This window comes from Podarcis cretensis (genome assembly GCF_951804945.1).
Source record: "Podarcis cretensis genome assembly, chromosome: 7".
Classification (NCBI taxonomy): Eukaryota; Metazoa; Chordata; class Lepidosauria; order Squamata; family Lacertidae; genus Podarcis; species Podarcis cretensis.
The window spans coordinates 42071385-42098033 of record NC_137176.1 but is presented as its reverse complement, the minus strand read 5'-3'; positions in this window follow the sequence as shown (position 1 = coordinate 42098033).

The following is a 26649-nucleotide window of genomic DNA, read 5'->3' as shown; positions in this document are numbered from 1 at the left end:
CCCAAATAACACCCTCCCTCTCTGCCCAGGAAGAAGGGTTCAGGAAAGATGTACATCAGGAACAAAGGAGGAAAGAAAGATTGACATTAGGATCTGCTGCCATGCCAGACCCTGCTGTCTGAGGCAGTTGCTTCTCCTAGTCTCATAAATGGGCCGACCCTGGTTGTTGTCTCCACATCTTTGTAACATTGAGGAAGATCAGACAGTCATCTCATAATGTGTTTAGGGAAGGAGTTAATGCTATCTGCTGATCATTAGAATAATATAGAATAGAATAGAATAGAATAGAATAGAATAGAATAGAATAGAATAGAATAGTTTAAACTATCTGCTGATAATATGGAGTGGCAGCTCTGACATAGTGTTTCCATAATCTGGACAGGACGTTTGAATCTTGCCCTGTGTCAGGGGTACGGATGGGGGAGAAATTAATTTGGTTCATGAATCTACAGCACCTAATTCAGTTTACTATCAAGGACAAACCTAAACATGTTGTTGTATAATGCATTAAACAGCCCTTGGAATCTTGCAGTGTGATTCATTGGTGAAATTTTAATTGTAGGGTCAGCAACTAATCTTAACCACTGTCAATGTTCTTCAGCATGGCTGCAAATGGTCAACAATTATTGCCAATGAATGACTGGTTCAGGTTCTGATTGATATAGTAGACATGCAGAAAAATCTAAATTCATATGTATTGCAAGTGAGGGAGGGTCATATTCAAAGCAAGTGATACAAGCATGATATCACAATGAAAAGGTGGGGAATGCTGTGTCATGCAATAAGATCTGTCACCATTTGGTTAACAGCTATGAAAACTTTAAATCTGGAAAATATACTTAACAGATACTTTATGGGCTTATGAATCTGCTGTTATTATGTATGCTTAGATAGTTAAAATCCATTAATGACTATCAGGCTGCCTGCTGACATATTAAAGTAATATCTCCATGTACTCTATACAGGATTGCGATTAGTTTTTGTACATTATACATTTTAGCCGGCTCAAATAACAACAACAAGTGAGTTGAAATGAACAAAGCCTGTCTCACTGTTCACAAATAAAATATGAACAGTAGGAGGTCTCTGAGCTATTTAAAGAATTTCATGGACTCTGAAAACCATTCATTGCAGATCATGCTGTTTTTTCCTCAAACACACTGAAATTATTTTTTTTAAAGGTTGACAAGTTCAAAAAATCTATCACCAAACCACAGTTTTCATGTTTCCATGATATTGTGTAGAGAAGCTAATAAAAGATTTCTGGCTAGGACCGCACCATGTGAACTATTTTAATGCACAATCACATATAAAAGAAAACAAGATATGCTTCCTGAGCCTAGACTTCTTGCAACCCTTGAGAACTCAGAGAGAAATATAAACAATAACTAGGCTGTGCTTCCTCTGAAACTTGTAATTGACTTTGTGCTAGCATCATTCAGAGCAAACAAAGAAGCTTCAGGTTGTAAAGTCTAAAGGTAACTGAACTGAAGAGACAATTTTGTAGGAAAATAATTGAAGTTTCATAGATCTGTTGTTTTAGCCTAAGGTCATAGGTCAGAACTACATCAGTCCCAATTTCTCTGAAAGAAGGCTTAGGTCCAAGGTACCAATCACAATTGAGGAGGCTGTGTGATCAGGTCTGAATCCCTGCTTCTTTCTTCCATCTAAATAGTCGTATATGGCTGGCCATGACATGGATGAGTGATGACAGATGGTTTCTATGAGGGGTGTGCTCCGAATAGCAAGGTAAAGTGGGGTGATTTGAGATATTCATGTTTTTGAGTAGGACTGCACTGCTAAAATGGTGCATTGAGGTAAATGAGGGAGTGCCCAACTTTTCAAGGAGCTCTGCCGCCTCAGTTTTCCCATGAAGTTAAACATATGGCCATTTCAACCTTTCTTGGTTGGTAACAAAACAAAACCAATTGGAGAAACACCCAGAGCTCAAGAAGAGAGGAGTATAGAGGATAGGGGTGGAAAGGTGGAAGGAGTCTTTCATTTTGATAGACAGACCTAGCTTTTAATCACAGTTATTTTCTCCCAGTGCATTTCAATCACTGTGATTTTGGGAAAGGATACAGGTGTAAACATGATCTTTGGCTGTGAGCAGTGCTTTTTTCTGGGAGTACTAAAGGGTACACCCCGCCCCCCCAAAATGTTAAAAGTGTGGCACTTACTGTAACAACTTCATGGTGAGTACCAGCACCATTTTTCTTTTTTAAAAAAGCACTTGCTGTGAGAGCAGTTTTAGCAGTATACTAATTCTTTCCCCCAATCATTCCTTTTCCTAATAAACGATTAAAAATCATTGCTCTCTCTCTGGAGGCTATTTCCAGAAAGGGGAGGGGGAACAGAAAACAACAGCAACCTACTTGTGACTTTTCTGTTTTTTCTATCTAAGGTAAAACTGCGTAAAATGGCAGTTCTTGGACCTGTTGGCAGAACGTTGACAGGTTTATTACTCATTTCCCTCAGATCCCAGTTTTCAAACAGATTGTCCCACAAAAAGCTGCAGTTCCTAGAGTGGGATTTACAGATGAAGGGTAGTGTATAAATTTAATAAATAATAACAATAAATGATCAGAATTGTAGCTCTCTGAGGGGTCGCCTAACACTTCTTAGCATCCTTAACAATCTACAATTCTCATTATTCTTTGTGGGAAGCCATGACTGTTGGAAGTTGAATAATACTGTTTTAAATGTATAGTGCAGATGGGGCTCTAGTTTCAATTCATCATTCCCAAATCATAGTGAGGCATCTAATCATAAGCCTGCATTTTTATCAAAGCTTATATGTTTAATCAGGGCTTGTATTTTAAAATGAGCTTAAAGATCTTCAAATGTTTCATGCCAGGCAGAAGACCAGCTGCCTAAGAACCTTGGCAATGTTTTTACTCCTAGACAAGGGCCCCCCCTGATTTATAGCAGAAAACAATTCTCAAAGTCGTAAAAAGGGAATTACAGGCTGAGAGCCAAGGTTACACTGACCCTACAAATTAAGGGTGGATAAATAGTAAAATGAGCCATATCTTCTTCCTAAGGTTAAAAAGGTCAAGAGCAGTGAAAAAGCAACTGGTCTGGCTGGCAGAAACAGAACATTTTTGGGAAGTCTTTTCTAAAGCTGTTTCTTTCTTAAACTAAGATCCTTTTAAGATTTCTTTTCCTTTTAAAAGGTTATTTATGTATTAAATATATTAGCTTAAATATAATTATGCAAAGGATTTAAGAAATGCTAGATTCTTATTTCATATAGTTGTAAGAGTTGTAACTATCCTGAAATTAAGTCAGCCACCAGCCCCCCTTGCCAGACAGGAGACGCCATCGAGCACTCCTGATATATGGTTATCAGGCCTTTTGTTTAGAAACCTTCAAATGAAGGAGATCTCTCAATGTTGATGTGAACTCAAAATCCTTGACATATGTTTAAGATAAAAATTCAAGATTAACCATCTGTTTTGGAAGGCAATAGGGCAAGGAGGGCAAGAGGTGAGCTGGTAATTAAGATTCCTTGTTGAGACACATGTAAGATATATTACTACTTATTTGTCATTTATAGATAGAAGAATATATCGCTTTTTGATTCCCATAAAAGGACAAGAGGAAATGGGTGTATCTTTTGTGATTGGTTCTAGCAAATAGCCAATAGGAATTTCAACCAGGCTGATTGGACAGAGGCAGCCACAGGAGGAGCAAGGGGGCTGGATTAAGGAAATATAAGTGCTGGCCAGAATGGCAAGAGGCCAGGCCAGAGCTTGGTAACCATATACCACTGTGCCTCATATTTATTTGTCTGACAAATAAATTATTATTTTAATTTCTCTATTGCTGCGTTGAATATTTCATTCCAGCTAAGCGTTAACCACAAGCAGGGTGCTACAATAGTGTAACATCTGCCTCTTTTGTTCCTGTGACTCAGCAAAGATTATAAATGATAGTGGCTCAAAGTAATTTAGCATCAAACTTTAATTGCTGCATTTGGCATACAGAAAAGACAAGAGGCAGTGGTAGACTTTCCTGCTAGATGCTGTAATACACCCCAACTTTGAAACCTTTACTATTTTTAATTGAAATTGTAGAATATGGGTTCTGAACTAAGAAACACACACACAAAGCTAATGAAATGAGAATGGTGATTACAAAAAACCCTCTTAAGTCCATTTCTATTTTTACTCTTTCCTAATAGGAAATAGTAACACTTTAAAAACAAGGAATCTTGAGACCATTAAAATAATGGGTTGTAGCCAAGTGAGTCATACTCAAGAGTAGACTTATTGAAATAAGAGGACAGGACTAATAAAGTCTAGTGATGGTTTCAATAGGCCTATTCAGAGTATGAGTCAGTTGGATGAAACCTAATGCGTCATATGCCTACCATAAACAGCTTTTTAAGCAACTGTCTTGTGCATCTGGAAATAGGAATAAAGAGAATTTCTCTCAAAAGTATCAAAAAGCATTTTTCAGATTCTGCATTTCAAACACCAACATAACAGAAAATTATATTAGCAGAGTGGAAGTGTAGGAGAAATTGACGCTTGTTGAAGGGTTTTTTTTTCATGGATGCCATCTACCAAACATTATTGCTCCACAACTATCATGTACTATGACGTGAATAGAGGCTGAACTCTATGTCTGGTTTGTTACAATAGCGAGAGAACGTTTGGACTTTCAGAAATAAGCGTGTATTCCTGAAACGGATACACAAAATGATTCTATGCCAGTGGCAATTATTTTTGTGTACGATTATTACAGCAAGCTACAATTGTATGATTTCTGTGGAGACAACACAAAGCTCATTTGCTTGCACTAGTCATACCGAAAGACTTTCCCTTGTCACATAATTGTTTTGCATATCCATTTTATAAATGCACATTTCCTGTTATATGCATGCACCTTCCTTTTGTATTCTTTATCCTTTTCAGTCTTCAGAAAATTAACATTTCATGTTCCTCTTACTTTGTTGTGTGTACGTCATGGAAATGAAGGTATGTCTTGGTTGACACATTAAACAGCACCTCAAGTGTAAGATGAAGCTCTTTGAATAATTTATCTGTTGCAAACAAAAGTGACATGTATTGTACATAACAATGCATTATCAAAGAGAGCACTCTTCATATGGGCTGATGATTATTTACACAAATGGGGGAGAAATAACCATGAATTACTTTTACATTATTTATATTACCTTAAAATATATTAGCTGTAGTAAACTGCTGAGAAGGTGCTTTCTTTGTCTTTACTCATGGACTGAAGATGCCTTCTGGTTCATAGGATTCTGTAACTGTTTATAAATTACACTGGTCAACAACAAATTTGTTGTCTGCGTTTTTTCAGCTGATTTAGGACAAATCTGAGGCGCTGAATCCAAAAATCACATTGGTTTTGCTCAATCAGGTCAAGTTTTTGAGCTATGGCCACATGTCATTTTTTTACGTTTTTGTTCACATGTACGCTTGTGTGGAGCATTTTAGAAGAAGTTGGTGGGGGTAAAATGCCATGTTGAATAATTGTTTTGATTGGAAATGATTATTTTAATGACAAGAAGTATTCAGGTCTGATAGTTCTGGGTGATTATGTAGAAAAGGGATCAGTTTGAAGTCATAAAACCTTGAAATCTTCCATAAATTGGCGCGGCAAAGCATAAAGTTGGGGGATCAAAACTAAGTTAATGTGGCAGCTGAAGTGTATAGGAAACTCCACCCAGTATGTGCTGGAGAAAATTGGTTATGATCAGCATAAGTGGTTTATTTGTGTTGACCTGAAGATGGTGAACTTTTTGTTGGGACAACAGTCTGGCTTCACCAAGTCCCCATGTTTTCTGTACATGTGGGATAGTAGGGACCCAGCTCAGCATTACACGAAGAAGGACTGGCCTGTGCGGGAGGAATTGGTGCCTTGCAGAAAAAGGAACGTCATCAACGCCCTCTGGTAGACAGAGACAGAATACTCTTCCCACCGCTGCACATCAAGCTCGGCTTAATCAAGCAGTTCACCAAGGCTCTGGACAAGGATGGTGACTGCTTCACTTACTTGTGCCAGGCTTTTCCAGGATTGACCATGGAGAAGTTGAAAGCTGGCATCTTTGACGGTCCTCAGATCCATCAGCTCATCAGAGATCCAGAGTTCGGAAGCTCAATGAACGAAGTGGAATTGGAAGCGGGGAAGGCATTTGTTCTGGTAGTGAAGAACTTTCTTGGCAACAATAAGGCCAGAAACTACGCAGAACTTGTCAACAACATGCTGACTGCTTTCAGAAACTTGGGCTGCAACATGAGCATCAAGATGCACTACCTATTTTCACATATGGACCGGTTTCCTGAGAACCTGGGTTCAATGAGTGACGAGCAGGGGGAGAGATTCCATCAGGACATGAAAGAGATGGAGACCAGGTATTAGGGTCGCTGGGACGCAGTCATGATGGCTGACTACTGTTGGACTCTGAAAAGAGACCTCCCTGCCACTGAGTATTCCAGGAGTTCCAAGAAATGGAAGTTCAAGCCCTGAAGTTTGAAAAATGGTGAAGCAACATGCAATTTACGTGTACTTACCTTTATCAGTGCCCATTATTCAGTTTACAGTAATCGATGTTTCTATCAGGTAATCAATATATGTTGTTGGAAAAACTTTTTTTCTCTTAAAAACATATTTAGGATGATATGTGTTGACAAAAATCAGCTGATAATGCCACAAAAATGTAATTGATTTTGTCACAAGATCTGATTTTTTTTCAAATCAACATAGCACAAAAACCTGACCTGATGGAGAGAAACGGATGCCATTTCCTGATTCAGCAGTGCAAAAATACCCTAAATCAGTTGTAGAAATCTAGACAACATTCAAAAAGTAAAAAATTGTTGCCCAGTGTTATTTTTCCTCCCCCCTAAGCAACCATATTTCAGTGTAGAGCTGTTCTTCACTGATGCCCATGCAATAACACCTACCGGTACTCTTTGTTCCATACATAGAGTAAAATCAATGGGTTGGATTCACCTAATGAGTCCTGTGTGAAGGCTTCTTGCAGAATGGGGTTTTCCTACTCTGCTCCCCTGGTGCCTCCCAGCACCTGCCCAAATTGACTTCGGCATGTCAGGAGATGTCCCAGGACAGGCACATGGGGAGGAGGAAAGGGGGCAAGCTTGCAATGCTTGTGCAAATGGGATACTCACCATTGCAAAACGCTGAATTCCTTCCAGTTGGTTTACGTTACAGTAGTCCATTGATTTCAGTGGTTCTGCTCTGAGTAGAGAGTGAAACATATATTCCTCAGTCATGGCACTCACCACATTAAGCACCCAATGCTAAATTGTTGCAACACTGATTGCATTTCTGTGAGATATGTGATTTCCTTAACTATTGGCCAGCATCGGTAGAATACAGGTATTAAAAGAAAAATCAGTACAAAGTTGGGCAATTTGAACTTCAGTTACTTGATAAAATATGTGTCCTAATAAATATTATTGGTGTCAGCCAGCACATTTGTATCTGATTGATATGAATCTGCTCCCCTGCTAGCAAGCAAAAAGATTATTTCATAAATGATGGATGGAGATTGTCAATATCCTAAACAGAAATACAATTCCTAATGTTTTGAGGGTGGAAAGAAACTCATTGAATTTCATTGAACACATTTCTTGAGTGATAAATCTTAGAAAATTCTTGGAAAAAGGAGAAGTTAAAAATGGAACATGAACATGTCCACAGGGCATACAAATATATACAAACATTGTTGTAGACTGTATCTATATGGGGAGCAACCCAGAGAAAGTTATGTATGACAAATTCTATTGTGGACTCAATTGAATCCATGAATGGTACTGACTGTGTAGAAGCGCACTATATCCTATTGATTTCTCTGGGCTTAAATACACTTAATTTCCCACCTTGAATTGCTTCAAAGAGGTTTAAAGTTGACAATAATGATGTTCCTAGTAGTCATATAAGTATAAATGTCTGAGTACAGTTAGTAAAGCAACTGCACACAGTGATCATCATTGGTCAATATCACTATATTACAGGGATAAAATTTGCTCAGTTGACCAAAAGCAAAAACTGATTTTCAAATACTGTGATACGTTCAAATACGTTTCAAATACGTTGATTGATGAACTATTGCTTGCAAAATGTTATGCCACATTATATGTATTAGTGGCAGGTCCCATTCCTCCCCACAAACTCCCCCCCCCCAACTATTTCACAGGAAGTTGTCATTATATCATTCACATCCATCCATATCAAATGATTGTCACTGCACCATGGTGCAACTTTCCTACATGCCTATTTGTAGCTGCGTGTCAAGACCGTCAAGCCAGCTCCTGTTAGAATAAATAAATTCACACTGACGCAGAATTTTGGTTTAAGGTTAATGGGCAAAATTTAGGCCACAACTTTATTTATTACAGCAAATGTGAGCGTTATTGGATTAGGCATTGACAAAAGACTATATCGGACTCCTGCCCCCTTTGCAAGAAGTCTGTAAGGGTAAATCACCAAAAGAGGGAGCTGCTTCGGGGGAACCCACCTGCATCTTCCCTGGCCTGGCATGGCCCTAGCCCCTCAACCGGACTTTGGACAGGATCCAGGCCCCAGATTCCTTTAACAGAATACCCTTGGACAATGGAGGGGCAGGCGATGGCCGACCTCCCCTCCCCCACTCATCAATAAGCCAATGCCTAACCGCCAAACCTTACAAATTTGTGACGATTTCTAAGAGGTAGGTGAAAACCAAAAGGCTAGTGCCAATCTGCCAAATGGAAAAATTCCTGTCCGGTCCCCATCCCAAGATGGGTGACCAATCAAAGTCCAAAGCAAGGCCAGAGGACACCTCAATTAAAGGGAGGGTGGATGGGTGTTCGGCAGCGTGAAGCGGGTGCTTGGCACATGTCGCTCTGCCACTTTTATATCCCTCACGATCACCTCATTCAAAATGATTGGCCAATAGGCCTGGGGTGATTGTGGTGCCACCCCGGCAAGAGGGTATTACTTTGCCCACACCAGGGTTAGGGGTACTGGGCTGAGGGCCTGCCTGCAACCAGACCATCTTTTAAGATGATCCCACTTGTGAAATATAATATTTTCTATATCAGATGTTTAAAGATGCACATGGTCATTCACTATTCAGAGCCTCACTGATATGTTAAGGACAAACGTGACAATGTTATAAAGTGTGAAATTATTCAGACCCAAGCACATTCCATGCAGCTACAGAATACAGTGGGATGATTTGGACATAATACTGAACTATAGGTTAGGGTCACATGCATAAGTCTCATACTCATGTGCTCCCCTTCCCCTTTGCTCCTCTGCCACAGTCACGAGGAAATTGCTTCCTTTTTCAATTTACCACAGATTATGATTTTGATGAAACCAGAACAAATTGTCGCTATGTTTTGGCTGAATGTTTAAAGTATTCTCTTGGTGATTTGCTTTAAGTTTAGTGCTGTTGATGGTGTGGCTCTGCCTCTCCATCACCTGATATCATTCAATGTCAGCTGAAGGACAGGTGGGTGTGGCTTGCCCAAAATGACCTCACAGGCCAAATGGAGATGCCTGACAGACCTAATTGCTGGCTCATGGGCATAAGTTCTCCACTACACCATAGTTCCCATTGGGGGAGAAAATGACATACTGTGGTTAATTTGAAAGAATTGGCTGCTTCTGATCTCCTCCTTGAAGCCATACAGGAGGAGAAGAGAAGAGTGAGGAGCAGGCCTGGGTATGTAATTCTAATCTGTGCTTTACTGTTACATCTAAATGAAGCCAGTGGCTAATCCTTTAATGCTCAGGGCACAATGCTGCCAAAGTTAAGCACTTTTAAGTTCCATTGATTAAAATGCAATTGTTGAGAACATTATCTGAGTAATCTTAGCAAACACCATGTAACATAATCATTCCATTCAATGATTTTCTGAGTCATGTTCTTTGAAAGAACACTCTGTTAATTTGTCCCAGGCCTGGAAAAAACTTCAGTCTACTGCAGGCTGATGTTTGGACTCTCACCCTACAACTCCATTCTCTCATTGACTCAGCCTACTTCTCTAAATGGCTCTGTGGTCCTTTAGCTTTCCCACTGTCCTGGTGTTAAGTACAGAGGTGGCAAAATTTGTGGCTGTCCAGTTACTCCTGGACTACAACTCCCATTATTACCCATTACCCATGCTGGCTGGGATTCTAAAGTTGGAATCCAATAACATCAGGGCCACCAGTTCACCACAGCTGCTTTAATGCAAATGAAAGTTTTTTTCTGAGGTAAATTATACTTTAATTTTAAATAGTAGATCATGTTAAATAACACAGGCCTGATTTAACACTGTAATTATGGAATTCTAGATGGAATTTCTGGAGTTGGTATGTATTGTCTAACTTCCCCTAGGATGTACAACAATGCTCTACTTAGAGCTTCACTGCTATGGAAAGTTCTGAAATTTTTTATTACCTACTTTAAATAAAATCAATTCCATGATCAATTTCCTACCAGCTTTACTTTGTAATCCTTGATATGGAAAGTTATTGTCAAATTTAAATTAATAGGAGACTGTTACATTAAGGCCATCCCTTTTGCGAAAAGAAAAAGTGCTTGCACTCTACAAACCCGCTCTTGCAAAGCCGTACTTTAAAACAGCCAGATGATTTGTATTTAATGTTTTCCCTACTGCTGTTGAGCTCAGAAAAGCTGCACAAGGCATTCAGATACATTATGAAAATCATTAAAGATCAAGCATTTCCAATTACAGAGTCATACTTGCTAGACAATGGGTTGATACAAGAAAGGCATGGCTGGGCAGTTTCATATTGGGAATGAGTGTTTTTTCAGACAAGCAAGGAGAAGATTGAGGCTGTGAATATATTAGGCATTAATACTGTGAGATATATGCTTTTAATAGCATTACTCGCTTTAGTTAATTAGCTAATAATAGCATAATCCGGTCAAAGTTAAGAACTTAAGTTCCAGTTATTGGCTGGAGAGTAAAGCAGGAGCTTCAAACTCCATGGACTTAAAACTGTTTAAGTTTGGCTCAGTTGTGCCCTTGGGTGGTGAGTTAGTTAGCTATTCTTTCTTGGTCTCCGTCAAGGGCTCATAATACATTACAAAGCTGCCTTCATGCTACAATTCACATTAGGGGATGCATCATTGTTTCTTGTGTATCTTTGAATAGGTTAACTGCTGGAGAGGGGAATCACAGTCAGAAACAAATGTAATTTAATTATCATAATGTTACTATGGTGTCTGTGTGGCACATGGGTGTTTTACACCTCTGCTCTTTATGATAGAACAAAGAGGTCATTAGTATTTGGGATGTTGTGACCTCTACTTTTTGTGCTTTTAATGAAGAGTACACGTGTGTTTGTCAATTATCTTTTAAGGTTATTTTGCCGGTGACTTAGCACATAGAGGTTTCTAGGGGCAGATCAGTGTGTTATCCATTAAGTGCATTTCTTTCATTTAGGTAAGCCAGGAGTCTCCAAATTTTTCGGGCTTGTGGGGATATTTGCAAACTGGAGAAACTGCTGTGGGTGTTAGGATATTTCTGTTCCACCTTAAAAGGGAGCAGGATGTTTGTGTCACAGCCTGCGTATTTCCTGTTCACAGGATGTTTCTGTTTTGATTGAGCTGTTGTCTCTCTCTCTCTGCTTGAGCAGACCGAAGCAGGCAGTCATGTTTTTTCTTTGTTCTGACCAACGCTGAATAAACTTCTAAATGATACTCTCCTGAGTGCAACTTTCGCTGTGCATTATCTGCTGATAGAGCGTGCATCAGTTCTGGAATGTGGAAAGCTATTTTCTGGAGCTCGTGTCGCTAATTGCTGATACTGCGTTTCTACGGGAGGTCGATGGATGTCCGGAGACAGCTTGGGAGCCATGATGGACTTTGTCTCCCTGGCAGTATCCCAACAGTGGGCACCATCCATGAGCTGCAATCTCGCATGACCTGCAACCGTGTACATGCATGCACACGCATTCCCATCTTCTTGGCAGCACTTAAGGATGGAAAAAAGTGGGTTTTCAACCATAATTTAGGGGTGGTGGCATGAATTTACTTTCCTGAGTTAAATTCATGACATCAAGTAGCTTATTTCAGGCCAAGGATACACATAGGTTAAAATGGATATTCCCTTAAAAGGTAAAGGACCCCTGACAGTTAAGTCCAGTCACAGATGACTCTGGGGTTGCAGTGCTCATCTCGCTTTACAGGCCGAGGGAGCTGGCGTTTGTCCACAGACAGTTTTTCCGGGTCATGTGGCCAGCATGACTAAGCCGCTTCTGGAGAAACCAGAGCAGCACATGGAAATGCCGTTTACCTTCCCACCGGAGCGGTACCTATTTATCTACTTGCACTTTTTGGCGTACCTTTGAACTGCTAGGTTGGCAGGAGCTGAGACCAAGCAACGGGACCTTCTGATTGGCAAGCCCAAGAGGCTCAGTGGTTTAGACCACAGAGCCACCCACGTCCCGCAGATACTCTCTTACTGGTCCATAAATATCTTGTTATATTTACTTCTGATAGCATATCAAAGTTCTCTTAATCTCTGATGTTGCCATTTCCTGCTTCAGTTTAGACTATATTCTTTCCAGATCATGTGTAGAATCCAGTTGGGTCTATCAGCTGGTGGATCCCACAAACATGCTTCAGAGGGGTGGGAAGCATTTTCGAGCAGATTGTGGGGCTGCAGAGGGGATGAGATGAATGAGAAGTCCCATTACATTAGTGGATATATGCTCACTCTGCTTTAGATCTTTGGTATCTGCTATCAAAGCAAGAAAATGTTAGGAAATGCTTGAAATGAAATAAACAACTATAACACATCTTTTAAAAATAAAAGATACAAATGAGCTCAGTCTACTCATGCATGTTATTATAATTATACGTTTTGATGACCTTTTTGAGCTAAAAGGTATATTATTTTAATAATGTGTACATACTTTTTAGAAGCATCTGTTACTAAGAGGCTTCTGGAAAACTAATGTTTTTTAGCAAGTAGATGAAGTAAACAAATGATGTGTTATGTAAATGTTATGGAGTGCTTTATGCAAAATTACCGTTTTACCAAAAAAAATACCACACAACCAGAAGCTGACTGTGCTGAAAAATGTGTATGTGTGGTAAGTCTATCTTCCCATATACAGTGGTACTTTGGGTTAAGTACTTAATTCGTTCCGGAGGTTTTCTTAACCTGAAGACCACTTTAGCTAATGGGGCCTCCCGCTGCTGCCGCCACGCGATTTCTGTTCTCATCCTGAAGCAAAGTTCTTAACCCAAGGTACTATTTCTGGGTTAGCGGAGTCTGTAACCTGAAGCGTATGTAACCTGAAGCGTATGTAACCCAAGGTACCACTGTACATAAAAATAAATATAAGTCATGAGAGAGATAGCAGCAAAAGAGAAGGCACAAGATGGTGGACCACAGAGGAAAATGGCAGTTCTAAACAACGGCAAAGGTTTGATCAAAGTAAGAGTGGAAGAATACAGAGTCAAATACCTGTTTTAAGCAATAGCAGAGGTTTGAGTAAAGCAGGGATGAAGGAAAACTGAGAGGGGGAAAATGGTGCTTTTAGTAGAGTGAGCAGGGGTGACACTTTAGGAAGGAAAGTTGGAGTTAAAAACAAGGTTTGAATACAGTGAGAAGGGAGTTAGGTAAAGCTCTGTTGTGTTAGCTTCTCTGTTGCACCAATCTCTGCTATTTTTCTTTGTTAAAACTACTTAAAAAAACACAAAAAAACAGTTAAAAAAGGTGTTTAGATACACCTTCCCTAAAAAACCAGAGGCCTTCCTCCTGGGCATTGTGGACCAAAAGGTGCTAAAGAAGGATAGAACTTTTTTTATGTATGCAACTACAGCAGCAAGAATACTCATTGCAAAATATTGGAAGATACAAGACCTTCCCACGCTGGAAGAGTGGCAGACGCAGTTGATGGACTATATGGAACTGGCTGAAATGACTGGCAGAATCCGAGATCTGGGAGAAGAGACAATGGAAGAGGACTGGAAGAAATTTAAGGACTATTTACAAAAACATTATAAGTTGTATGAATGTTAAGAATCTGCATGACTTGGAAATTTTAGCTCCTGCAATTAGATTAGGAAAATAGAAAGTTAAGTTATAAGTAAGAAAAAGTTGAAATTTAAAGTTATTTTATGTATTATCTTAAGGTATAAATATTTGACAAAAGGTACTTTAAATTTAGAAGTAAAACACTCTGAAAGATATAAATAAGATATGAAACAAGGTAATAATTTGCTGATATGTTTATTGTAAAGAACGCAGGGTGAGGGAGATGTGGGGAAGTCCAGTTAGTAACCTAAAAATGTATTTTGAAAGTTGGATTGTTTTTCTTTCTTTCTTTTTTCTGGTTTGTCCTTCTTTTTCTTTTCTGTAAACTGAAAATGTAATAAAAATTTTAATAATAATAAAAAAACACACAAAAAACACAGTAATAAAGTCTCTGTTTTTTCTCCAAATCCTAGTTTGCGACTCACACATTCTCATGCCCATATGGGCCAAGTAGCTGTGACCATGGTATACGCCTATGCATTACATGAACCATTGGAACGGTCCCCCTGGCAGAACCTTTAAAAACTGCTACAAACATACATAGGGATTTCTGCAATTATGTGTATGCAACTCATCTTCAATGTAGTACATATACAGCCATGTTATATATATCAGAGTTGCAGCATCTGAAGATACAGCTACAGAAATCTCAAAGCGATTTTATTTTGCATTTCATACTGACAGCTAATTGTCATGGCTTCACTGGGCACCGGTTCAAATGTTTGGAGGGGGTGGCCCCATCCTTATGTTGTGCCTCTCTACCCTTCATCAGAAGCATAAGGCTCGACAAGATTTGAACCAGGTACTTCAAGTAATGGTTGTGCTATAACTTATTTATAGGAAATATACAAGTTGATTAACTCTTCCAGTTGTATGAGCTTTCAAACTGCAGCCTAGAATGTGAATGTGTTAATTGATTCAGTGTTCGAAAATCAGTCTATTAATAGCTCTGGTAATGAAAGGATTATAAATGCTAACAAAAATGATAATTGCTAAGAAAGCCATGAAGCGCAGGGGAGGAACCAGAGGTGAATGGTAGAGCACATACTTTGGTGGCTAAAGGCCCCAGCTTCAGACTTCAGGTAGGTCTCAGAAAGATTGAACCCCCTGCAGAGTTTCTGTCAGTCAGTGTTGGCAGTATAGGAACATAAGATGCTGCTTTCTACTGGACCAGGCCATCTGGTTCTGCATTGACAGTGGCTCTTCAGGAGTCCACTCCTACCTGGAGTTGATGGGATTGAACTGGGACCTTCTGCATGCAAATAATATGCTCTGCCATGGTGCTATGGCCCTTCCTCATGTAATATTGAGCTGGATGGATCAATGGTTTAATTCTGTATAAGTTATCTTCACATCTGGCCCTGCATCAGTTCCTGGCATACTCAGTCTGCTGCTGGGGCACATGTCTGCTGGCAGGAGCCATTGTGGCTGGTCCCTGGACCTGTTATCACTAAGTTTGGGGCTAGAAGCAGGGCATAACCCAAACACAATGGAGACAGGATTCACATATCCAGTGCTGTTTTTCTAGGAAAAGAGGTGCCAGAACTCACCATGAATGCCTCCCTTGTTCTCTTATAATTGCAATGGCGTCCACTGGAAGGGTGCCAGAACTGAGTTCCGATGAGTTCCAGCTGAAAAAAAGCCCAAGGGATGGCTAACCTGGATTTGGATTGCAGTTCCCATCATCTCTGACCATTTGCCAAAGGTGGCTAGGGCTGACTAAAAATAGAGAGGGGATTTGCTTTTGCTTTTTTTAAAGAAGTGAAAAAAAGTTTAGAGTGAGAAAAATTGGGAGGAGAAAGGAGCATTTTTAGTCTGATACTTGAATGCCCTACGCATATTGAAGTTTTATCCATCGATGATATTAAAAAAAAAAACCCACTCCCTGGACAATACTTATTCTACATGAAGAGGATTTCATAGTTGAGAGCAGCTTACTTTATTAAATACAAAATACTGAACTGAAACCTGAAGACTCAGGGGAGTGTCTATGCAATTTGTCCTTAGAGCTGAAGAGTATTTTAAGCTCATGATTTTCCACTCCTAAATGGTAACCTAACACCATTGCAAATAGGTGTTCGGGAAGAATTCTATTAAAAGGACAGAAATAGAGATCAGTATTAACCAATTCTAGTAATTACAGAGGGGCTGCAAATTATTCACTGATGTATGCAAGCACATTGTGGGTGGCAGCAACATGAACAATCCCCACCATTTCAGAAAAGCCTTTTTGAGGGTTGCTTCAAGGCAAATACACTGGGCGCTTAACCAGTTCAAACCCAGTTCAAATGAATGGGAGTTGTTCATGATATTTGCCATGCGATTCTGCAGTTTCCATTCATTTTTGGCAGATCCAGCCCTACCATTGACATGATCATATATCCATGTCATGAAATTTGGCAGTTTAAATAAATGAATATGCAAATAGAAATCATTATTGGCTTCAAACATGAAAGTGCAATCATCTGCCTGTTCAAACTGGAGTGTAAGAGCCATATTTCTTAGAAGAATTTCCTAGAAGATTTTCTCTCTCTTGAGATTTCTGTTTCTTTCCTCTTCCTGCTGTGTTTCTTAATATACATGGCCGTGATCATGGACAGTTCTCATTATCTCTGACCATTGTCAGTGCTGACGGGGGCTGATTAAGAATTGAGAGGGAGTTTGCTTTTGTTGCTTTTAAGAAGTGAAAAGAGTTTTGAGTGAGAAAATTGAGAGTAAGAGAGAAATATTTTCTGTCTGATGCTTGAATGCCCTACACACATTGACGTTTTATCCAATAATATTTTTTTTTAAATAAAAAAATACCCACTCCCTGGACAATACTTCTTCTATATGAAGATTATTTCATAGTTGAGAGCAGCTTACTTTATTAAATGCTAATTACTGAACTGAAACCAGAAGAGGAAATTCTAAACACTACTTTTGAGTAAAGTAAGGATGTTTCAGCACCCAATTCAGCAGCAACAGATGGTAGCACAAGGTCATTATGAGATGCAGCAATGTCAGAGGCATGTAAACAGTGAATGGCAACAAACCACAGGCACACAGTGAGAATGAGTCACTGTGTTATGTGTGATTGAAAAACAAAATCTACAGAAAGAGAACTCTCAGGGGGTGGAATCTTCTAAGAAATTCCTGCTCAGCTTATTGCCAGCACATATTGGATTTGTTCACAATATGACTCTTACAATCCAGGTTGTGAATGAGTCACAAAGAACAGTGTACCAACCAACACACTGTGCTGGCACATCACAAATATTAAGGGGAATGGGAACCAAATGTACTGTTGAGAGAGTCAGAATGTGGATCATTGTAAATATCTGAGATACCTAGAAGCTCACCAGTAAAGGAACCATAATGCAGCGCAAGGATCACTGATAAGATAATAGAATCAGAAGCCACAATGAACCTGGGTTCTTGACTAATGTGTCCAAAGAACATTATAAATGGAAAAGAGACAGCAACAGTATTATATTTACATTGGTACATATTCCCGATCAAAGGTTTTTAAAATTTATTCTTTTTCTAGGCATAGGTTGGGTGAAAAACAACTGTGCCAAATTGTAACTAGAGATTGAAGGTTGAGGTGTTGCTGCAAATTTCACCTGAAATCATAAGAGATTTAACCTCTGCCTGCATTGTGTGCATGACACAGTTGTATCATACAAAGAAGGCAAGGCTAGATGGCAATTTCTTTGGATAGAATCTGTGTTGCTGTTGTTTTCTGTGCAGCAAGTAACTTTACTATTTATCATAATAGTGGCAAGAAGGGCACAACCCTAGAAAGTGGTTTACTACCTGGTTATGATAGCTTATGAATGTATCAAGAAGTAAGAAAAGCAATTTTAAATCACTTATTCATGAAATATGGGGGAAATTGTTCAACTTCAGCCAGAAACAGAAATGGTCTGAGAGCTCATGATCTTCTTATGCTAAGTTGGTACGGGTGTGATCCCAGATAAAAGTGTAAAAGTATAATCGCTACATCACTGTGTATGAATATTATGCAATGGGGCCACAACATCTCATAAGAGCTGCCTTAAGAGGTGGTGAGATCTAGGCCACCTGCCAGGGAAGCTAGGCTGTGCTCAAGTGAGGATAAAATGGAAGGAGAAGTGTGTTGATAGAGATCATACACCAAAACATCACTATACACATGGCAATGTGGTTACAAACTTCCACAGCAGTCATAAAATGGTAAAATGGAATCTGGATTAATTATTTCAAAAACATTTTAAATTATGTCAGTGTCAAGTGGACAGTGAGAACTTGAGCAGTTCCTATTCCACAATAGGAAGAGCCCCCAGGCAGTTGCTGTCTAAACTAGAGGGTATCATATGATGGGTGGGTGGAGCTATCTTGCTCACCCATGTGATCCCTCTTCATGTATTTAATTAATGTGCATCAAGTGCACACAAACATGACTTATGACTCTCTTCTAATGAAACCCAGCACTGCATTAAAAGCAGCAATATTCTTATTCCACCACTAAACTATCATTTTACCATTATAGATATTCTAGTTTAGATGTAAAACCACTTAATCAAAGGAGCAGGTGGGGGGGAGGCAATGTGTTAAGTTTAATGGGCATTGCTGAAAATAATTGTTATTGCTGCATCATTAACAACTGTCTTGTTTTTATAGCGTTCTGAGAGTTGATTGCATATTTCAAAGGAATGAACGCAAAAGATAGAACATTTTTATGCTTGCCTATTCATTGGCTGTAAAAAAAGAAGTTCAAAAAGGAAAAGAAATAGCTCATCATTTTGGAAGCGTGTGTTTTAACACTGATGCTATTATTAGAGGACTTGTTGTTATCTAAAACTCATACATGTAATGAAAGTTTCCCTAGGTGTTAAACTACTGAATCTTCTGTCACTTTGATACCAGGAGTCAGACGACAAAATGGATTGAGTTGTCCATCAAAATGTGCTTGAAGAAAACTTCAGTGACTTCTCCAGTAGGAATGACTCTTCAAAATGTATAGCAAAGGTAATGTAGAAGTTACAACATACAGAGAAACTCCAGTCACTTAGCACCTGTCTCCTAGTGAAGTTGTTTAACTGAAAGCATATATGTAACAAGTGTAGATTGTAAAAACAACAACAAAAAACTCACAAAGACCCACATTGTGCTATCCTGCTCATTTGGTTTATCACTTAGCCGGCTATAACATACTCATAAATCAAGCTGCTAAACGGGAATCAATAATAATAACAAGAACAACAACCAATAATTATCATTATTAAGACCTATCATGTGGTCTGGTTGTGTAAAACCTGTAATTAGAACCTTGTAACCTATCCAATTTAGTACTGTCTCCTCTGTCAAGGTGTTCTGGGGGACGTATGTTAGAAAACCATAAAAACACTCTCCTAAAATATAAAAAACCCTGTAATAAAATCTTGTATTGCAATCTGTCTAGTCTCCACAATAGGAAAGCACATTCTCTGCAAACATTTCTGCCAGGAAGCCAGACCAATTTGCTGTGACCACCACCACCACCATTACTTATACCAAAGTATATGGGAAACCTTGAGACAAATGATTGCACACTGTGGACTAGAGGTGGGAAACCTCCAGCCCATTAGCTCAACGAAGCCTTCTAGGATCCTTCATTTAGCCCTGGGAACTCTGTCCAAGCAGTACCTCTTAACAAGGCAAACTTATGCATCTCTACTTGTAAGTAGGTCCCACTGAGTACTCCCAGGTATGTGCGCAAAGGATTTCAGCTTTATTTGTGATACTTATATTTTCCCTTTTTTCTAAGGAACCGGAGTTCTTCTGCTCCCATTTTATCTTTTCAACAACTCTGTGAGGCAGTTTAGGCTTCAATCACTCACTGGAAAAATTCAGGTTGTGAAATTAGAGTTGATCTGGAGCTCTTGTGCTGGGAAGTGTGGGATAACATTTGCTTCATGCAATATCACCTAGCCTCCACACAAATAAATCCAAATGATTGCTGAATAAAAAGCTGAAGTCATCTAATCTCCTTGCAGAGAAATCAGGATGAATATTCAGTAAAAGGCTATCTGCAAATGAACAGAAATGTGACACTATGTTTACCCAATATATCTATCACACCACTTTATTCCATGTGCTGGCTCAACAGTTTGACATCCTAGACTAGGAGATGTTCATGAAGTGAATTTAGTTGTTTTACATAACTGCAGATTTCAGATTACATGGCTACAGATTGAATGCTATATCCATATACTTGGGAGTAAGCAGGGAGTGGGGAGAAAATCATTTTTTGATAATCCTAGGGGTAATCTTACCAAAACCAACTACAGCAATTAGAAACAAAAATGTCACTGGGACCTGTAATTCTTTTTTTAAAAAAAAATAATATTTATTACCTTTTCCAACAATTTAAACACTACAAAAAAGAAAAACCATACAATACAATACAAAAAACACTACATTACACTACCAAAACACTAACATTAAACTAACAAAACAAAACAAACACAATTTAAAACACATCAAATAATTTCAATATCTTATCTTTCATTCACTTATTTCCGCAACCTCCTCACACCTCCCTTTTTGTATTCCACTTCTATTAATTTTTTCAGCAATTCCTTTCCATCTTTCCCTATTTTTAATCCTATAATTATTTTAACACATTCTAACCTTATTTTCCCTTTAATACTCTATTAATCTATTTATCCTTAATTCCTTATAACATTTCTACTAAAGCCATATAACTTCATTCTAACATTTTCCTAGCATTCATTAATTTTACAGTATTTCCGTAAATAGTCTTTAAACTTTTTCCAGTCTTCTTCCACCGACTCTTCTCCTTGGTCTCGGATTCTGCCAGTCATTTCCGCCAATTCCATGTAGTCCATCAACTTCATCTGCCATTCTTCCCGGGTGGGTAAATCTTGTGTCTTCCAATATTTTGCGATGAGTATTCTTGCTGCTGTTGTTGCATACATAAAAAAAGTTCTATCCTTCTTTGGCACCAATTGGCTGACCATGCCCAGGAGAAAGGCCTCTGGTTTCTTCAGGAAGGTATATTTGAATACCTTTTTCATTTCGTTATAAATCATCTCCCAGAATGTCTTAATCCTTGGGCATGTCCACCAAAGGTGAAAGAATGTACCTTCAATCTCATTACATTTCCAACATTTATTATCGGGCAAATGGTAAATTTTTGCAAGCTTGACTGGTGTCATGTACCACCTGTAAATCATTTTCATTAAGTTTTCTCTTAGGGCATTACATGCCGTAAATTTCATACCCGTGGTCCATAACTGTTCCCAGTCAGCTATCATTATGTTATGTCCAACATCTTGTGCCCATTTAATCATAACTGATTTCACCATTTCATCTTGAGTGTTCCATCTCAGCAACAAGTTATACATTCTTGACAAATGCTTGGTTTTTGGATCAAACAATTCTGTTTCCAATTTTGATTTTTCCACCTGGAAGCCAACTTTTTTGTCCAAATTGTATGCCTCCATTATTTGGTAATAATGAAGCAAATCTCGCACTTTATTTTTCAATTTTTCAAAGCTCTGCAATTTTATTCTGTCTCCATCTTGTTCCAAAATTTCCCAATATTTCGGCCATTTGGCCTCCATATTGAGTTTTTTCTGTGCCTTCGCTTCCATTGGTGACAACCATCTTGGGGTTTTCTTTTCTAAGAAATCCTTATATCTTATCCAAACATTAAACAATGCTTTTCTAACAATATGATTTTTAAACGCTTTGTGTGCTTTTACCTTATCATACCACAAATATGCATGCCAACCAAATACATTATTAAAACCTTCTAAATCCAACACATCAGTGTTTTCAAGAAGCAGCCATTCTCTCAGCCAGCAAAAAGCAGCTGATTCATAATATAGTTTAAGGTCTGGCAGGGCAAATCCACCTCTTTCTTTAGCATCAGTTAATATCTTAAATTTTATTCGAGGCTTCTTGCCCTGCCAAACAAATCTGGAAATATCTTTCTGCTACTTCTTGAAACAATCCATCTTATCCAAAATTTGCAATGTTTGAAACAAAAGCAACATCCTTGGCAGCACATTCATTTTTATCACAGCAATTCGGCCTAACAATGATAACTTCAAATTTGTCCATATTTCTAAATCCTTTTTCACTTCAGTCCAACATTTTTCATAATTATCCTTAAATAAATTCACATTTTTGGCTGTCATATTAACCCCTAAATATTTCACTTTCTTAACCAATGTTAATCCTGTCTCCTCCTGAAACTTTTCTCTCTCATTCACAGTTTTCATCTTGTTCAACTTAAAACCTGCTACCTGTCCAAATTCTTGAATCAGTTCCAATACCCTTTTAGTACTAGATTCTGGCTCCTGTAAAGTCAACACTAAGTCATCAGCAAATGCTTTCAGTTTGTACTGTTTAACTCCCACTTGTATACCTTTAACCTCTTGGTCCTTTCTAATCATATTTAACAAAACCTCAAGGACCAATATAAAGGGCAATGGAGAGATTGGGCAACCTTGTCGTGTCCCTTTCTCAATCTTAAATTCTTCTGTCACCACATTGTTCACAATTAGTTTTGCCTTTTGTTCTGAGTAAATTGCACCTATACCATTTTCAAAACCTTGGCCTACCCCCATCCCCTGTAGATTCTTCTTCATAAAACTCCATGAGATGTTGTCAAAGGCTTTCTCTGCATCCACAAATATATGGGACCTGTAATTCTTTGGCTCATAACATGGACCTTGATGCATAACATGTTACCTTGGAGTTCCATTTTCTCTTTGTATCCAGTGAGCTCCATGGCTGAACATGGATTTTCTTAGTCTGAGTCCAACATGCTAAAAGCTGCATCATAGTGGCTTAGGTTATGCATTGCTTATGCTGGGCCATGTCCCAATCCAGTTCTTTGTTTATTTCATTGCTTTCCTAAAAGTTCATTTGGCTTTATAATGGAGCAGTTAGATGACCACTTGCATCGTACAGTCCATTGCAATGTATACTGAACTTGTAATGCATTGTAATCTCCTTAACTTTTACTTATTTTGATTGTAAGTTAGCCTATGCTAACTTGCAATTATTCTCTATAGATTCTTAATGTGTGAAGTCTTTTTATAAACAATTGCCCCATGAAGCGAATGCATAATAGATCATTGTGCTTGGTAGAAAGATTTTCTCAAAGCAGACAAGTTATTTAGCCTGAATCAAGACGACCAGATGGAAAGCTCATTTTACACCCCCCCCCTTTTAACTGATTTATCAACTACTTCATTGAAAAAAAAAAGGTGTTAGTTCACAGAGTGATAAAATTTTAAATTCTGCTTGCAGATTTCTATCTCTCTCTCAAATTACAGTATGTTCACAGTTTGCATTCAACAGAGAGTTTTAATCAGTGGTGCTTGCCCCTTGGGTTCCTTTATTTTTAGCCCTTCATAAAAGTTAGAATTTTATTTACCTCATCACGGTGAGTAAAATTTGCCAGAGTGCAAGGAACTGCTACCAGGGTTAATTGTGCTGTATATCAGTGCCTTATTTTGCTGCCATGGCAATGTTTCTAAATGTTCATACTATGCTGGTTTAGCTTTTCAGTTTCTACAAAAAAAAATATCAGCCAGCTTGCTAATAAAAAGACTGTCCAAGAAAGCAAGATCCAACAAGTTATGGTCCAGACACTTTGTTCTTGTTTTAAGTTCTTCATTCCCACCCCCATGGTGGTGGTGGTGAGTTTATAAGTTTAAGTTTTTCATCCCCCCCCCCACTGTCTGTGATTCCCTCCCCCCTTGCTGGAATTGGACTACATATGCCTGGTCCTTACTGATCCATTAACAGTAAGTGAGGTGGGGTGAGTGTCGACTGGAGTCAGGATAACAAGCTATTTTCTTTCTGCCCTTTCCTTGTATTAGACCTCACAATTTCGGAGGGTGTCCCTGTACACAGGAAATAATTTTCTCTCTCTCTCCCAGGGCACAAGAAGAAGCTGTCCAAAATGTTCTGTCACAAACCAGCAAACTGAGTGCTATAATCTTCTCTCTATACCCTTCTTCCCTGACTGACAAACTCAAATATGCTTGTGGGGCAGGCAGTTCAGGCTAATTCACATGGTTATTTCTGAGGGAGAGGAGTCACATCATGGCTGTTAATCAACCTTACCTCAAAGTTTGATCTCTCTGAGTTTTCTCAGCTTTCATTTTGCCCAAGTTTGGAACTAGCTACAAATATAGAAGATGCCCCTCATATAAAATATCAGGGTAGAGTACAACGTAATATACAAGTACAATAAAACATAAAATACTGTAAAACAATACCAAATAATAATTAAAATTACTGGCTCATCTTTTTTTTTAACCAACTGAATAGGCCTGTCACTATAAAAAGCAGTTATGGCCGACCCATTAGGACAACTGGGGCACAGCTTCACCCTCAGTCTCCTCTCAGCCAGCCCTCACCTGCTGGCCTGCCTACTTACCACCAATCTAGGGAGTGGCACTGCCTATCAGCTTTCCCTTCCTTAGTGGGCAATGTAGAACCCAGTAGGGAACAGGATGCCTGCAAAGTTAGAATTAGTTGGGACTGAATCTCATCGGCTTTGGTTCCACTTACTGTTGGCCACTATTTCTTCCATGCTACAGGCACCAGCCACTTCTGATTAAAAAAAGTCTTTAAGAGGTGTAAAATATCAGCAAAGATGTTTTCCAAATCTCTGCTGGAAGAATTTACATCATAGAACTAGTGACACACAAATACTTGGCTTCTAGCTGAAGATGGCTGGGCTTCTGAAACATGGAGGACAACTATCAGTGCTTCTTTGAATGGTTTCACTGATAGTTCTATCAGTTCTGATATAAGGTGACTGGTCTGAGGTGCTCCTTAAACCCAATGTGCTGTAAGAGCATCTCTCACCCCCCCCCCAGTCTACAGTTCTACAGACTGGTAAACAATAGACACTGTATTACTAGAATGCTCTTCCCTTTTACCATTTCATCTGGAATGTATCAGCGTCATCACACAGTTGGTTGCAAGACCAACCATTTGTGTGCATGGATATGAAAACTGATTCCCTTGGAGAGTTTTGATATCCAAATCTGCTGTCAAATAAAAACAAGCTCAGATTTCCAAAGCTGAGTTTCAGCCAAGATTCACAAGAACACCATGAAATGACACTAAAAATCTCAGGCAAAGTGAAACCCCCTCTTTAAAAATACATAGGAAAGGTAACAGAGGTCAAAAGACTGTACAGTCACAATATGTATGGTAAGTGGTTGAGGAAAGCCACTCACTGCCTTCTGTGGCTCCAAATGTGACAAAGGCTGCATTCATGTGACAGTTTATTCCATTTTCATGATTTCCCCTTAACTGTTAAGTTCCATATTATATTCATTATAGTGGAATATAGTGCAAGTTTAGTGCTCATTATCATGTTATTAATTTCCACAGAAAAATCTGATTGCAAAGAATATGGAAATGAATGCTTGCACTATATTCCACTATAGCTCCACTGTATTTCACTATAGTTCCAGAAGTGGCATTTACATTGTGTGAAAGCTCAAATATAATGTGGAAATGTCATGAAAACGGAATAAACTGCTGTGTGAATACAGCCAAAGAACAAATGAGTTCTGATTAATGCAAGTATATTGCAATCCATCTGACAATGTTAAGTTCCTCTGTCATATTAAAGGATATGCTGTCCAGTATGAATGTCTCCTGTTTGACTTTTGGTCTCTTGTCTGTTACCTGAAGACATCCAGACAAATAATAAAAGGCTGTCATAAATCTGTAGTGCATTACAAGGTCAAAATCCCTTTAAAGCAAGAGACATATTCATTGGTTTCTGTATATTAGATTACATGTTTGACCCTTTTGTGCACTATTTATCTTATGCTCCACTTCCTGAAAATTCTGATTTCCTACCTGATGCAGCACAGACTATAACGATGGCCTCTGTCCAGCAAGATAACAGCAGCAGCAGCAGCAGCAGCAGCAGCAGCAGCAGCAGCAGCAGCAGCAGAGGGCTGAGGAGTCAGAAAGGGTGTGCTGCTAAGAACACCCCACTCCTCCTCCTCTGAAAGTAGAATCATAGAATTGTAGAGTTTGAAGGTACCCCGAGGGTTATCTAGTCCAACCCCCTGTAATGCAGGAATCTCAACTGGATCATACATGACAGATGGTCATCCAACCTCTGCTTTAAAAACCTCCACTTTCAGGGGATTGGCTCTGAGTCTTTTCCCACTGCCCACAGCAGTTGCTGTCATGCCATCTGCCCTCACTTGATGAGCATCTCTGGGATACTCCTTTCCATAGTCCTTATGACTAGGTGAGACTGATGATGGCTATCACACACTAGGATCAGGCCATATTGAGCTCATTTTTCCAATCTTCATTTTTCATTATTATAGCTGGTAAGCAAAAGTCCTATCTGTTGAATTGACAGTCCTACCTGAGTGCCCTTCGCTTTGCTTCTCAGTGAGAGTGAGTGAGATGGAGTAGTAGTTGATGAAAAACTTCCCCAGTAAGAGTCAGATAGGTGGCCCTTTGAGTCTGTGGTCAGCACACGGTACCCATTTATGTCTCTTTATATTTTGATGACATGGGAGATATTTTTTGGCAAGGAACAGAGGTGAGCTGGGTGGGGTAGGGC